Raw genomic sequence first — 11,914 nt, forward strand, 5'->3', positions numbered from 1 at the left:
GTGCAGCGCTGATCGCTCCCTCATTACCACCGCTGAGGTGCCCTTGAGCAAGGCCCTTACCCCAACAAAAAGAATGCTCCAGTGGAGCTGCTCAGTGGCCAGAAGATCAGACTGTGGATGCACTGGGCAGTACTGGAATGTGTTACTGTGTGAATGTGACAGGTCATCGTTGCAAATGACAATTTGTTCTCAATCGACTTACCTGAATAAATAAAGGTTAAATAAAAAAAATGTAAAAATAAACTAAACGTCCACAATCAACAAATATTACGATCAGGCTTTATGACTAAAAAATTTATGACTTTATGAATAAAAAAACAGACTCCTAAACCAAACCCTACCCTAACCAATTTATTTTATGTGAAACTACTCCATTTAAATACTTTAAAGTGTATATACTGCATTTTGACATGTGAATGTTGCAACTCTGTGTATGTATATACTTTACATATATAATATAATATTTTAGTACTTGTTTTTAAAGCATCTTTTTATTGTGTTTTACAAAGACAATTATTAAATGCTGTATGTACAGTTTTGGCAAAGTCAGTTTTTCCCTCAGTACCCTGAACAACATGTAGATCTGCCTGTTTGACAGAGGCCTTTTATTATAAATTTACACAACAAAAAAGAGAAGTCCAACAGCTGGTAGCAGAACTATATTGTGAGAAATTAAAAGCTTTTCAAAACATGCTTCTAAATAGGTAATGACCTAAAAAAAGAATAATAGCTGTATCAATAAAACTAGATAACAAATCCTTTTTCTAATTTCATCACACAGGTGGTCTCTTCCAAACTCCTAACATTTCTTAAAAGGAATTTCATCATGTGTCTGTCAAAAAACGAAGAAAAAAAGTTTTGTTGTCGAGGCACTATATGTCTCGTATCAAATGCAAAAGTAAACAAAGAGGTAAAGTGGGTGGCCGCTGGTTCTGTCTCAGACACTCTGTGGGCGTCTGTGTGAGCAGGCTTGTGATCAGGCACAGAGTGCAGGCCACAGATTTTCTGCCTTTCAGAGGAAATGTGACATCTGCTGAACACATAGATGGTAAAACAACACTATGCTGTAAGAGGATGGACAATTTTGCTAAAGAAAAGGGCAAAAAGATAAGATGTGGCTTTTCTTAGCAACATTATATGTAAACAGGACTGCGCTTGTGACGTTTAAGATTTTGAGGATCATAGAAATATAGATGAACAAAACACAGTCACGTGTATAAGGTAAGACACAGAAAATACAAAATAAACAACTAGAGTTAACTTTAAATTTTCAGACTAAAGTGGAACAGGAAAGTCTATCTGACCTAGAGACCATCACCTGAGAGGGCGCTCCATTGTCCCTGTCTATCCAGTATGGTGCAGGATCCTGTTACGCAGCCACAAAGTGGCGGTTAGGCTCCTGAAAGAGATAGCGCTCCTCGTGGGTCATTGACTGACACCAGACATCACCCAGGGCAACACACATTTGGGGGGCTCCAGGTGTCTAAAGAAACCTGACCGTCACAGGCCTCAATCACACCAGTCAGGTACAGTACCTTCTCTCTTGCTACTGTTTTACACAAGCATACAATAAGATACTTTAAACAGTTTGCTCTGTTTGGCTACATTTTAGCATCGCTGAACTGACCAACCATTTGTTACTTCTGGACAGTAAAATGTAGTTAGCTTTTATTTAAAGGAGCATTAATTCCTTTTTTGGCTTTTTAACATTCACATATCACTTTAGAAAGTCACTGTTGTGAACCTATTAGCTAACAGTTGCCTATTTCTATTTTGCCACCTACAATATTCACTCTCTTTTAGCTCTGTTTTTGGTCTTGACCCACTGCTGGGGAATATATCTGTCTCTTTAATGGCTAAATGCTCCACTATGTTGATAAGCAAGTCGCTAACTTTGTCTGTAATGTTGTGCTGAACAGGTAGCATACAGTGGGTTTCTCAGAGGTTTTTCATTAAAAACTGTTTCTGCGGCAGAGTGAACTGAAACAATTGTGGGCTGTAAAACCAAAAAATAAATGCTAAAACGCTTTGTTAGCTGAACTGCAGTTGGGTGATAGTTCTTTGTGGATTCGTCACCATGAGTGACCCCTTTTACATTACAGAGAGTCATTTGATTAATTGAGGATTTAAAAATATTGATTAGTGCAGCTTTAAAAGCTTTAAAGCCATTACTTCATTTAAATTTGAACTGACTGCGGCACCCCTCAGAGGTAGTCATCCAGTTTCAGAAAACACTGAGGCAGACAGCAATGCAAAAAGATATCTGGATCTGACGGATGAATGGGCTGAAAGACAGAAACCACTTTTTACCTGTATTGTCTTTTTTTCTACAAATAACAAAATATGCACATGAGATGCTACAATTACTTTAAAAAATCTACTAACAGTGGCTTTAAGTACAGTAACACAACCGCAGCCAAGATACACAAGCTGTGTTCATGTTATTACCTCCTTAACTCCCAAAGCCATATGCGTCATGGTTGAATCAGTCTTGTGTGATGAACCTGATAAATCCAAATAACTTTGAACTTCAATCCTCCAGGTACACAACTCAGGCAGTCACAGCCTATGATGGCTGTTTTAGTAGCCGATGAGTTCTCCCATAGTGGAGCCTCTTTAAGTCAGCACAGATATTTTTCACCAAGAAGCTACTGTTTCCTCTGCTGCACAGGTTTGCATCGGTCCGTGATTCAAATACTGGCTCGGAGCAGGCCTGGTACCACAGCCTGGGACAGAGAGGCTGACAAGGAGGAGGAGGAGGAGTGCTGCACTGCTGCTTCCTGCTGGGCTGGTGTCCCTGCATTGTAGGTAATGAGGCAGTAATGAGCTACCTGGCTCTGGAAGCACCATGCTGGTTAAACATTCATGGAGCCCAGGCAGCAAACATTCATTCAGCACTTCACCTGAGTGTTGAACAGCTACACTATGTGTTTAAGGAAGTGTGTGTGTGTGTGTGTGTGTGTGTGTGTGTGTGTGTGTGTGTGTGTGTGTGTGTGTGTGTGTGTGTGTGTGTGTGTGTGTGTGCGTGTGTGTGTGCGTGTGCGTGTGTGTGCGTGTGTGTGTGTGCGTGTGTGTGTTTGCATGCGTGTGGTATGTAATACAAGGATGTAGTAATTCTATCCTCTCGGAGACCCGTCCTCACCCTCTTCCCCATAAAATTACAGCACAGGTATTCAATTACTGATCTTTGATTAGGCAGATGCATTTCAAACTAATTACTAACCGCTCATCAGAGCCACAACGATCCGACGAGTTTGGGATTAAACTATTGCCGAGTAATTTCAGACTGACAGTAAAGTGCTACTATCATTGTTATGCATTCTGTTGGTGCCATCTTCAACATAGAGAAGCTTTTAAATGAATGTCTTTTCAAATGATTTTTCTGTAGGATGGTGGAACTGATTTTATATATGATATATATACATAACTACCACAAAATGTTATGTTTTTAAGAATTCCTGCCTTTATGTGAAAAAGTGCAATGGAGAGCCGACAGGAAATGTGGGAAGAGAGAACAGATGAAGATGAAAAAAAAGATGACATTTCTGGTTCATTTGCGACAGGCCTACAGGCAGCGTAACATTGCCCTCTCATTTCGTCGCTTTAAAATGTAACACTGTGCTTCCTGTAAGCATCCACAAAGGCATCTTACGTTACTGCCTGAAGATCGGCCAAAACACACGGTGACACAAGAGAGCATCCTGGAAAAATCCTCATTAACATATAATGTAATCCATTATGCAAATCCTAAGGGTTTTCTAGGATCTACTCAATCTTTTAAGAAGACCACTGTTCTCCTAATAAGCACCAACGATGAGCTGTAGTGGCCACATCCTATTGATTTATACTGCACTCATTGAAAAACATAATTTTATGCAAACACCACATATCTCAACAATCCAGTATGGCACATGTTTGTTTAATTCATTGTATTAAAACATAAATGCAGTGGCAACTTCTGCTTGTTTTTGCCATCCATCTATAAAGAACTAAAAATATTTATAACTGAAAGTTTTGCTTTAAAGTAGATACCTACTATTTGGATGTTTTACAGTATGACAAGTATCCCAACTCAAAACTAAATAAAAACGAACACTAAACAGCTCTGATAATAAGGGATGCATTATTATTAGTAGTTTTTTGTTTATACCTTTCTATTGTCTGCATATTCACACCCTTTGTCACTGAACAAATTAGCCAAAGTTCTGATAAAATGACTGCCCTAAATAAAGTGCAGTATAATATGATACAACACATGACACGTATAATAAAACAATATTTTAAATTGTATTTCTTTTTTAAAAGAGTATTGCATGTAAAGAAGACTAACAATCTGAAAAGTAGCTGTACATTTGCAATACTTTCAGTATTCAGCACTAAGGAAACAATTTGGTTGACAAAAAATGCTTGATAGTCTTCAAAACACACATTGTTAATACATACAGTATTAACTCTCACACACACAAGAACACACTTAAAAATCGATGAATAATATGGTAGGAATACGGGCTATTGCAATCTTGTTTCTAAAGAGTGAAGGACCAGTGTCCTTGATCCATCAACTTGTCCAAATAAATATTCACAGGCCCAATTAGTCCCAAACAACTAAACTTTCAACTAATCCTTTATTTATGTGAGCAAACAGATTGCTGTCGACAGGGCAGGACTCTGAAGGCCAAAACGAGTTGTTAGGCTATTGGTTTCAGAAGTGGTACAGCATCAAAAAACCAGCTGTTTTAGTGATTTGTGCATGCGAAAGGAATTTTAAGAGTTAGCAGAATATCTGTTAGCAGGATAGGTCATTCACATGTGAAAATAAAAAAAATATGTATATATTTTTTATTTTAAGCATGTACAGTAGATTAATTAAATCTTACCTTTGGATCCATGTCTTAGTTCTTTGTGCAAATCAGAAAAGCTCTCTGCCAAGGTTCTGTGTTTTGTGTGAGTCTGGCCGAGCAGCTGATGCAACCAGAGGATGTGGGGACAGAGGGCTGTATTGGATATTCTACCTGTATTTATGACCGTCCCATAATGCAGCAGCCTCAGCATGTCCTCGCAGTGTCCTACTTTTCTATAGCTTTCATTTTCAGGTTGGCCTTATTCACTTGCAGAGGTACAGCATAGGACTGAAAGCTTCAACAACAGTCACAGACAAGATGCCACTCTCTATTGGGAAATGTAAGTGTTGTAAGTTTAATTTAAAACCAAAATTGTGGCATATGCTTAGCACATCACACTGCTGAGTTTTTTGTAAATAGGCCATGTACATGCAACATGCTGCATTGGCAAGTACATTTACTCTGTACTAGTACTGCCTAGTACTGAGTATTTCCTTACTTTATACTTCTACTCCACTTGTTAAACCAAGTTTTAAAGGGATATATTGTACTTTTTACTCAACAATTTTATGGCTACTTTTCAGAAACACATGATAATTATAAAATAAATGTATAATATTTACTTAAACCAGTGGCTTCCAATGTTTTTTTGGCTTGTGGCGCCTTACTAAAGGCAGTGTATACTTTGAGCTCCATAGTTGCATATGAGTTAAAAAGGGGGGTTTCCATTCTAGACTTTTAAGATTGTTTCATTTAGATGAATGCTAGAGCCCCAAAAAAGTAAGATTATGAAATCTTACTATCTTTGTTACTTAAAAAAAGTAACAAAGATAAAAGAAAGGTCCAAACAACTGTGAAGATAATATGTCTGGACAACACTTTTACTTAAGTAGGATGTTGAATTCATGACTTGTACTTGTCTTTTACTAAAGGATCTCTGTACTTCTTCTACTTGTCTTTTACTAAAGGATCTCTGTACTTCTTCTACTTGTCTTTTACTAAAGGATCTCTGTACTTCTTCTACTTGTCTTTTACTAAAGGATCTTTGTACTTCTTCTACTTGTCTTTTACTAAAGGATCTTTGTACTTCTTCTACTTGTCTTTTACTAAAGGATCTCTGTACTTCTTCTACTTGTCTTTTACTAAAGGATCTCTGTACTTCTTCCATCTCTTTACCACTGTTTCTGAATGTTACTAATTTACAGGAAGTCTCATATACTTTTCACTTTATGCTGACCATTTTCCTAAGCATAGCATCATGTTTTGTATGTTTTAGGTATGTTTTAAGTTCTATGTAGCCACTGGGTTTCAATTCATTTTAGTTTGCAGTTACTAGAAACTTGTTTGAGATACTGTAGGTAGCCCAGAGTACAGTGTCAGAGGAGCAGCAGGCCTGAACTGCACACTGAAGTCAAAGCCTCATAAAGTCTGAGTGTGGTGTTCTCAGACATGCTACAGGAAGTAATACTGCTATTAGACAATAGTACCACATCTTAAATAAATCCATTCCTCTTATGGGCCTTCTGGGAAGAGATCAAATAGGCTTTGGTAAGTGTAATTACCACTATGATTGTTGTGTATGTGAATATAAACACACACACAACTATGAAGTAAAGACAACAGCAACCTTGATAACCTTGTGGCTATTTGACAACACCAGAAGGGTGAGAGCACAACCTGCTGTCGGCTGCAGGCTATAACAGTTAATTAGTTATAGTGAACCACAGGGCTAATAGCTGTAAACTGTACCTTACATCAACCTCCCTTTGGTCATATCAAATATTTGTTTCATTTCATCATTACAGCTGTTAATCTCTACTATATAACCTTAGTGTGGTCACAGGCTTAGTGTAAGGGCTGAAACACACCCTCTCTGTTTGCTTTACCTTTTGGTCATCATTAAATTAAGCTTAAACTTACTGTTGTACTTATTGTAAAGACGTCTGGATTAGAACATAAACTGAGAGCCTTTATTAAGGGGGCAATGGGAGATTAATACAGTTCATCTCTACTGGATACATTTTTATTTGTAATTTAATTAAAGTTGTAAATTAATTAAATTATTTAAAAGAATATTCAAAAACTGGCTTTGTAGTAGTATATTGTTATATATATATCTTGTTGTTTTAGATTTTTTTTCTTTATTTTTATTGTTTCAATAAATATGGCTGGCCCATTTTGCCAAAGTCAGAAATTAGCCTACAAAACTCTTTCAAAACATTTTCTTCTTCACAATAGCACTGTTTGGTTTCCTGGTGTAACCCCTCCCCTATCTTTTCCCAAGGTATTGTTCCCTGATTGGTGCACCGGCAGGTTTGTTCAAACACTGGTTTGTTGTGTGGTGGATATCTCAGCTCTCTAACACTAACACTAAAATGTACAACTGGAGCAAAACAGCACAGATTGCTTACCAGCGGTGGAAAAACCCTGAACTGAGGTAAAACAACGACTTGATTTTATTTTTGTATTCCCACATATGTTTGTAATGCTAATAGGGAGTGCACTATGAGACAAACCTGTCCTGCTGTGTTTCCACAGGGCTATGTATGTCCAGACTTACATTTTATAATAAAAGGTGATTTATTGAACTTGAAACTCAACTTTTTGTGCTTATTAATGCCTGAATATCTCCTTTTGGTGTGCTGACATTTAGGGGTGAGGTAAATTTAGTGGGTCACAGTGATGAGGACCAGGGCACAGACAATGAGATCGCCTTAGGAAGAGTCAACTCACAAGGAGGAAATACTGCATCCAGATCTGGATTTGATCAAACTGAGGGTTTGTAGAAATTAGTTGTAGTTACATACATTTTGATAATGTCTGTCTGCCATGTTTGGAAATGTTAAAGATATACATCATTTGGTGGCCTTTCAAAATAAATGTGTCTAATTTCTGCAAATTGAAAGTCAGTCTATCCTGACTATGCCTGTTAAAGTGGGACACAATTTGGATATAAGCTGGCCCCCTTAGGGTTATATTGTTATATTGTTGGATCGTTATTGTTGACACATTGACATGTGAGCAGTACTATAATTTTGTAGTTGGTCAGCGTAGAGATCATTTTAATTGTTTTATATACTTTTTGGTAGTTTAATCATTAACAATGCATCATATTTGATCAATTAATGTAATGTTTTGTTTTTTTAATTTGAAAACTAACTATTGCTGTGAAAAAAAAACGGTGGGGTAAAAAGTAAAGTATTTCCCTTTTTAAAATGTAGTAGAATAGAAGTTCAAAGTAGCATGAAACGGAAATACTTAAAGTACAAATTTTTCATACTGATCTGAGGCCTGTTGGCAACACATTCACATGATTAAATCTAATTAGCTTCTGTTGCTCTACTCAGCTTAAGCTTAAGCTTCTAGCTTAAGTATTATTTTTAACATAATTTAACATAATAATTATGCATTATGTTGCTGCTTACATTTCAGTGTTCCCCCATAGGTTTCCTTCTCTAATTTTACACTTTAAAGTTTTAAATCCACATTAACCACTCTTCCCATCAGCATGAATTTGATCTACCGCACAGCACGAGCCTGGCAGGATCCACTGCCTGTACAATTATAGGTTAAACACTGCATTTCTCTACAGGGGACATTGAACTTGCAGTGACTCTCTTGTCCTTTTTGCAGAAACCATTACAGTAGACGATGCACTGGAGGCCATCGGCTTTGGAAAGTTCCAGTTGAAAATGTCTGCCGTCACTGGACTAGCATGGGTAAGAATCATATATCATGCAGAAAGGTCCTCACTTTGACTTCCAGATACAGTACTTTCTCTCATGTAGCGCTCTGCCTCTCTGAGAACAGATAGGAGACGCCATGGAGCTGATGATCCTGTATCTTGGGCGCCCAGCTGCACTGTGAGTGGAGGCTGTCCGGCTATCAGGTGGCTCTCATGACATCGGTAAAGTCCCTTTTAGGTATTCTCAGAAAAGAGTTATTACAGCATGTTGATTTTGAAATGCGTGAAAGTTTGCTCTCAAGAGCTTTTTTTGTCTCAGGTGGTGGTTATCGGAACGATGATCGGTTCACCTTTATGGGGACACGTGTCCGACAAGTATGGCAGAAAAGCAGTAAGTCTCATATCTGGATTTTTCATATAAGATTTACTGTTTTTTTGTACATGATTTGATGTTTAACGTGTGTGTTTTCTGTATATGTCTCTGTGTGAATAGGCTATGATGATGTGTTTGTACTGGGCTTAGTTCTACAGCCTGTTGAGTGCCTTCTCTCTACAGTACGGCTGGCTCTTGGTCCTGCGGGGCCTGGGAGGAACTCCTCAGTCGTAAGTTGGACTGCTTGTTCTGCTCATGACGAGATAAAGCCTACACTGAACAGACCAGCACATTTTAATAATGAAATGATTTGCAACAAACATTTGGTCTCTTTTTAGAGTGACACTGTACTCCGAATTCCTCCCAGGGAACTTTCTGTGTTACACAGTGGCTGCCTGAAAGCCATTATTCATTCATTTTAATATGCTGGTGGGAAAAACCGAGAAGGCCATGGCAACTTTAACACGCATCGCCAAAGAGAATGGCAAGGCCATGCCTCAAGGGAAGCTTACTGCCAATAAACAGGTGACATTAAAGATGTATAGGATCTTGCATTTGTTCAGATAAAGGAGATGTGTCCAATACAATACAAAATTGTTGAAATTAATAAATGCGCCTTCTATTGTCATTTTAATTTCACAGAGTGGCCGTGGACAGATTTTTTTTATTGCATCTTAAACAAAAGTGTCCTTCTATATAGTGACGCAAGGGGCTAATATTGAACCAAGATGTAATCTGGAATGCACAAATTTGACATCCGCTGACTACAAAGACCTTTTATGGACGTCCTTTGCTGAAATGCCAGGTAAAATGCTCCCTATTAGCATTTTCTCAAAGCTATGTTAAGCCCATATAAAGGGGGTTCCTCCACATGTTTTCATTACTACATCCATAAACAAGATCTGAAACAACACCGATATGATTTCTGTTCAAATTCAAGAGCTGATGGAGTTTGTAAATGCATTCTCTAAATTCCTCACTGAGGAACCGTAGGTTCAGGTCAAACTGTCGAAATGTTTCATCAAACATCAATGCCATGAAAGTTGTTGCACATACTGAGCTTACATTTGTCTTCACATGCATTTGCATTGCGACTTTCTTAAAAAAACCGGTTTAAAGTCTTTTAGGCATGTTGACATGTGCTTACCTTTGTCACCCCTCAGGCCTGCAGTACTTAGCCTTAAACCAACTAGATACACAAAGGTGTTATTTAAGGGAGTGGCTTAGGCTGTTCAATTGTAAATAATTTGTGTCTTTACAACTCTTAACTGCCACATTTAAAAGATGTTTGCTGTTTGTTTCAGGTCTTTTAGTTGGCCTTCTGGTAATTGACTGTATTGGCAGGAAGAAGAGCATGGCTTTGTCCTTGTTTTCTTTGTGCATTCTGTATTGGGAGGTAAGTTTGTGTCTGTGTGCTATTTTGTCATACTGGCACAACAGCAAACCTCAGGGCTGACCTCTTAACACTCTGTCTGTCTTTCTGTCCATGCAGGACAGCTATTACAATCTGCATCTTTATTGCCAGAGCCTTCATCTTTGCAGGATTCCAAGTTGCTTATGTGTACACAGCAGAGGTAGGTCTACATACCATTTTAGAACTTTAACATTTGTTTTTGAAATGTCATTTGAACTTGACAATAATGCTCTCTCCTCTCATTAGGTGTTCCCTACAGAAAACAGAGCCTTAGCAATGGGGATTTCAAGTGCAATATCCAGGATTGGTGTCCTGATTACCCCCTTGGTAGCACAGGTATGCAGAAGTGACCATCTCTGTTGGTACTTTCCAAAGAAACTCATTCAGAATTAGTTCCAGCACCAGTTTGATATCAGAGACTCCTTCAGGCTGTATGTTTCTCCACCTGGCTTCTCACATTTTGTGTTTTGGCTCTAGGTGTTGCTCAGGACGTCAATGTTTGGGGCCCTGTCATTTTACTGTGGCCTTAGTCTACTGGGAGGTGTTGCATCCTTGATCCTGCCCATTGAGATGTTAGGCAGAGTTATGCAGGAGTCCAGTCTTGGATCAGGAAGCCTGAGGGTAGACCACCACCACAACCAGCCAGTCAAATGATACAACACATTCCTCTGACCAGATATAAATCAACCGGAAAGAATGAAAAAAATGGAAAAGAAAGGATATTTTGTCAACTCCCAGGATGCTGTAGATGCCACTGTTGCCTGTTTTACTGTGGATTGAATCCTGTGAGCGATGATGGGTCCAGAATAACCAGGGACAATGTCATTACAGGCAAGGAGTGATAATTGAGGGTAGGCCTACTTCCCATAGGCATTTTCCACTGGCTGCGTCCCTGTAATGAGAGCGGAAGCACACTTGTGCTTGGACTGGTTTGTTTACCCTCTCTTCCATCTAGGGCCTAGCGGTGTCAAACTCAATTTCACTAAGGGCCACACTGGAAAATGAGAATCCCATCAAGGGCTAGACAATGTATAGTTTGACATGCTTTTATTTAATCAAAAAAGTCGAATATCTTTGACTGTTGTATTGCGTGTCTCATATAGTCTTCTCATTTACAGTTTGGTCCACATAAAGCCCTAAAAAGTAAAAAGTTCCTTAGCCATCATAGAGTTTAGCAAATCAAGCAAAACAATGATTAAAATCTTAAAAGCAGGCTACACACAGCCACCTCACAGCAACCTGTTTCACAGCCTGGATATGAAACACCTCTGCTTCCGTGGGAATTTCTGAGTCTAAAAGTCGGAAATTCTGCCAAATTCTGCTCTGAGCGTTGTATAGTTGCAGTTTGAAAAACAGTTTCCCGTCTTTTTTGTTTGGCGCACAACTAGACGGATCAAAATTTATTGTGACCCTAAATTGATTTGCGGACGGGTAAAAAATTGTGAGGGGCCGGGTTCGGCCCGCGGGCCTTGAGTTTGACATGTGATCTAGGCCATGAGAAAGGCATTATGGACATTGATGATTCACTGTACAGGCCCTGCTTAGAGCTACTGTACACATTTTAAGCCTTGTCCTCAAGACACAGAGACATTTATAATATA

At 38.6% G+C, this 11,914-nt stretch overlaps 1 pseudogene across 1 annotated transcript; it reads left to right on the forward strand.

The window, feature by feature from the left end:
* The first annotated feature begins 7,216 nt into the window (after window positions 1–7,216).
* LOC144531693 (synaptic vesicle 2-related protein-like) lies at window positions 7,217–11,348 on the forward strand (annotated as a pseudogene). The gene is made up of 13 exons (XR_013503240.1): window positions 7,217–7,278; window positions 7,495–7,619; window positions 8,475–8,560; window positions 8,652–8,748; window positions 8,846–8,917; window positions 9,020–9,129; window positions 9,238–9,424; window positions 9,542–9,548; window positions 9,585–9,704; window positions 10,204–10,303; window positions 10,392–10,473; window positions 10,560–10,649; window positions 10,791–11,348. The product of XR_013503240.1 is annotated as a synaptic vesicle 2-related protein-like (transcript).
* The last annotated feature ends 566 nt before the right edge of the window (window positions 11,349–11,914 follow it).

Source organism: Sander vitreus, chromosome 16 (assembly GCF_031162955.1).
Source record: "Sander vitreus isolate 19-12246 chromosome 16, sanVit1, whole genome shotgun sequence".
Classification (NCBI taxonomy): domain Eukaryota; kingdom Metazoa; phylum Chordata; class Actinopteri; order Perciformes; family Percidae; genus Sander; species Sander vitreus.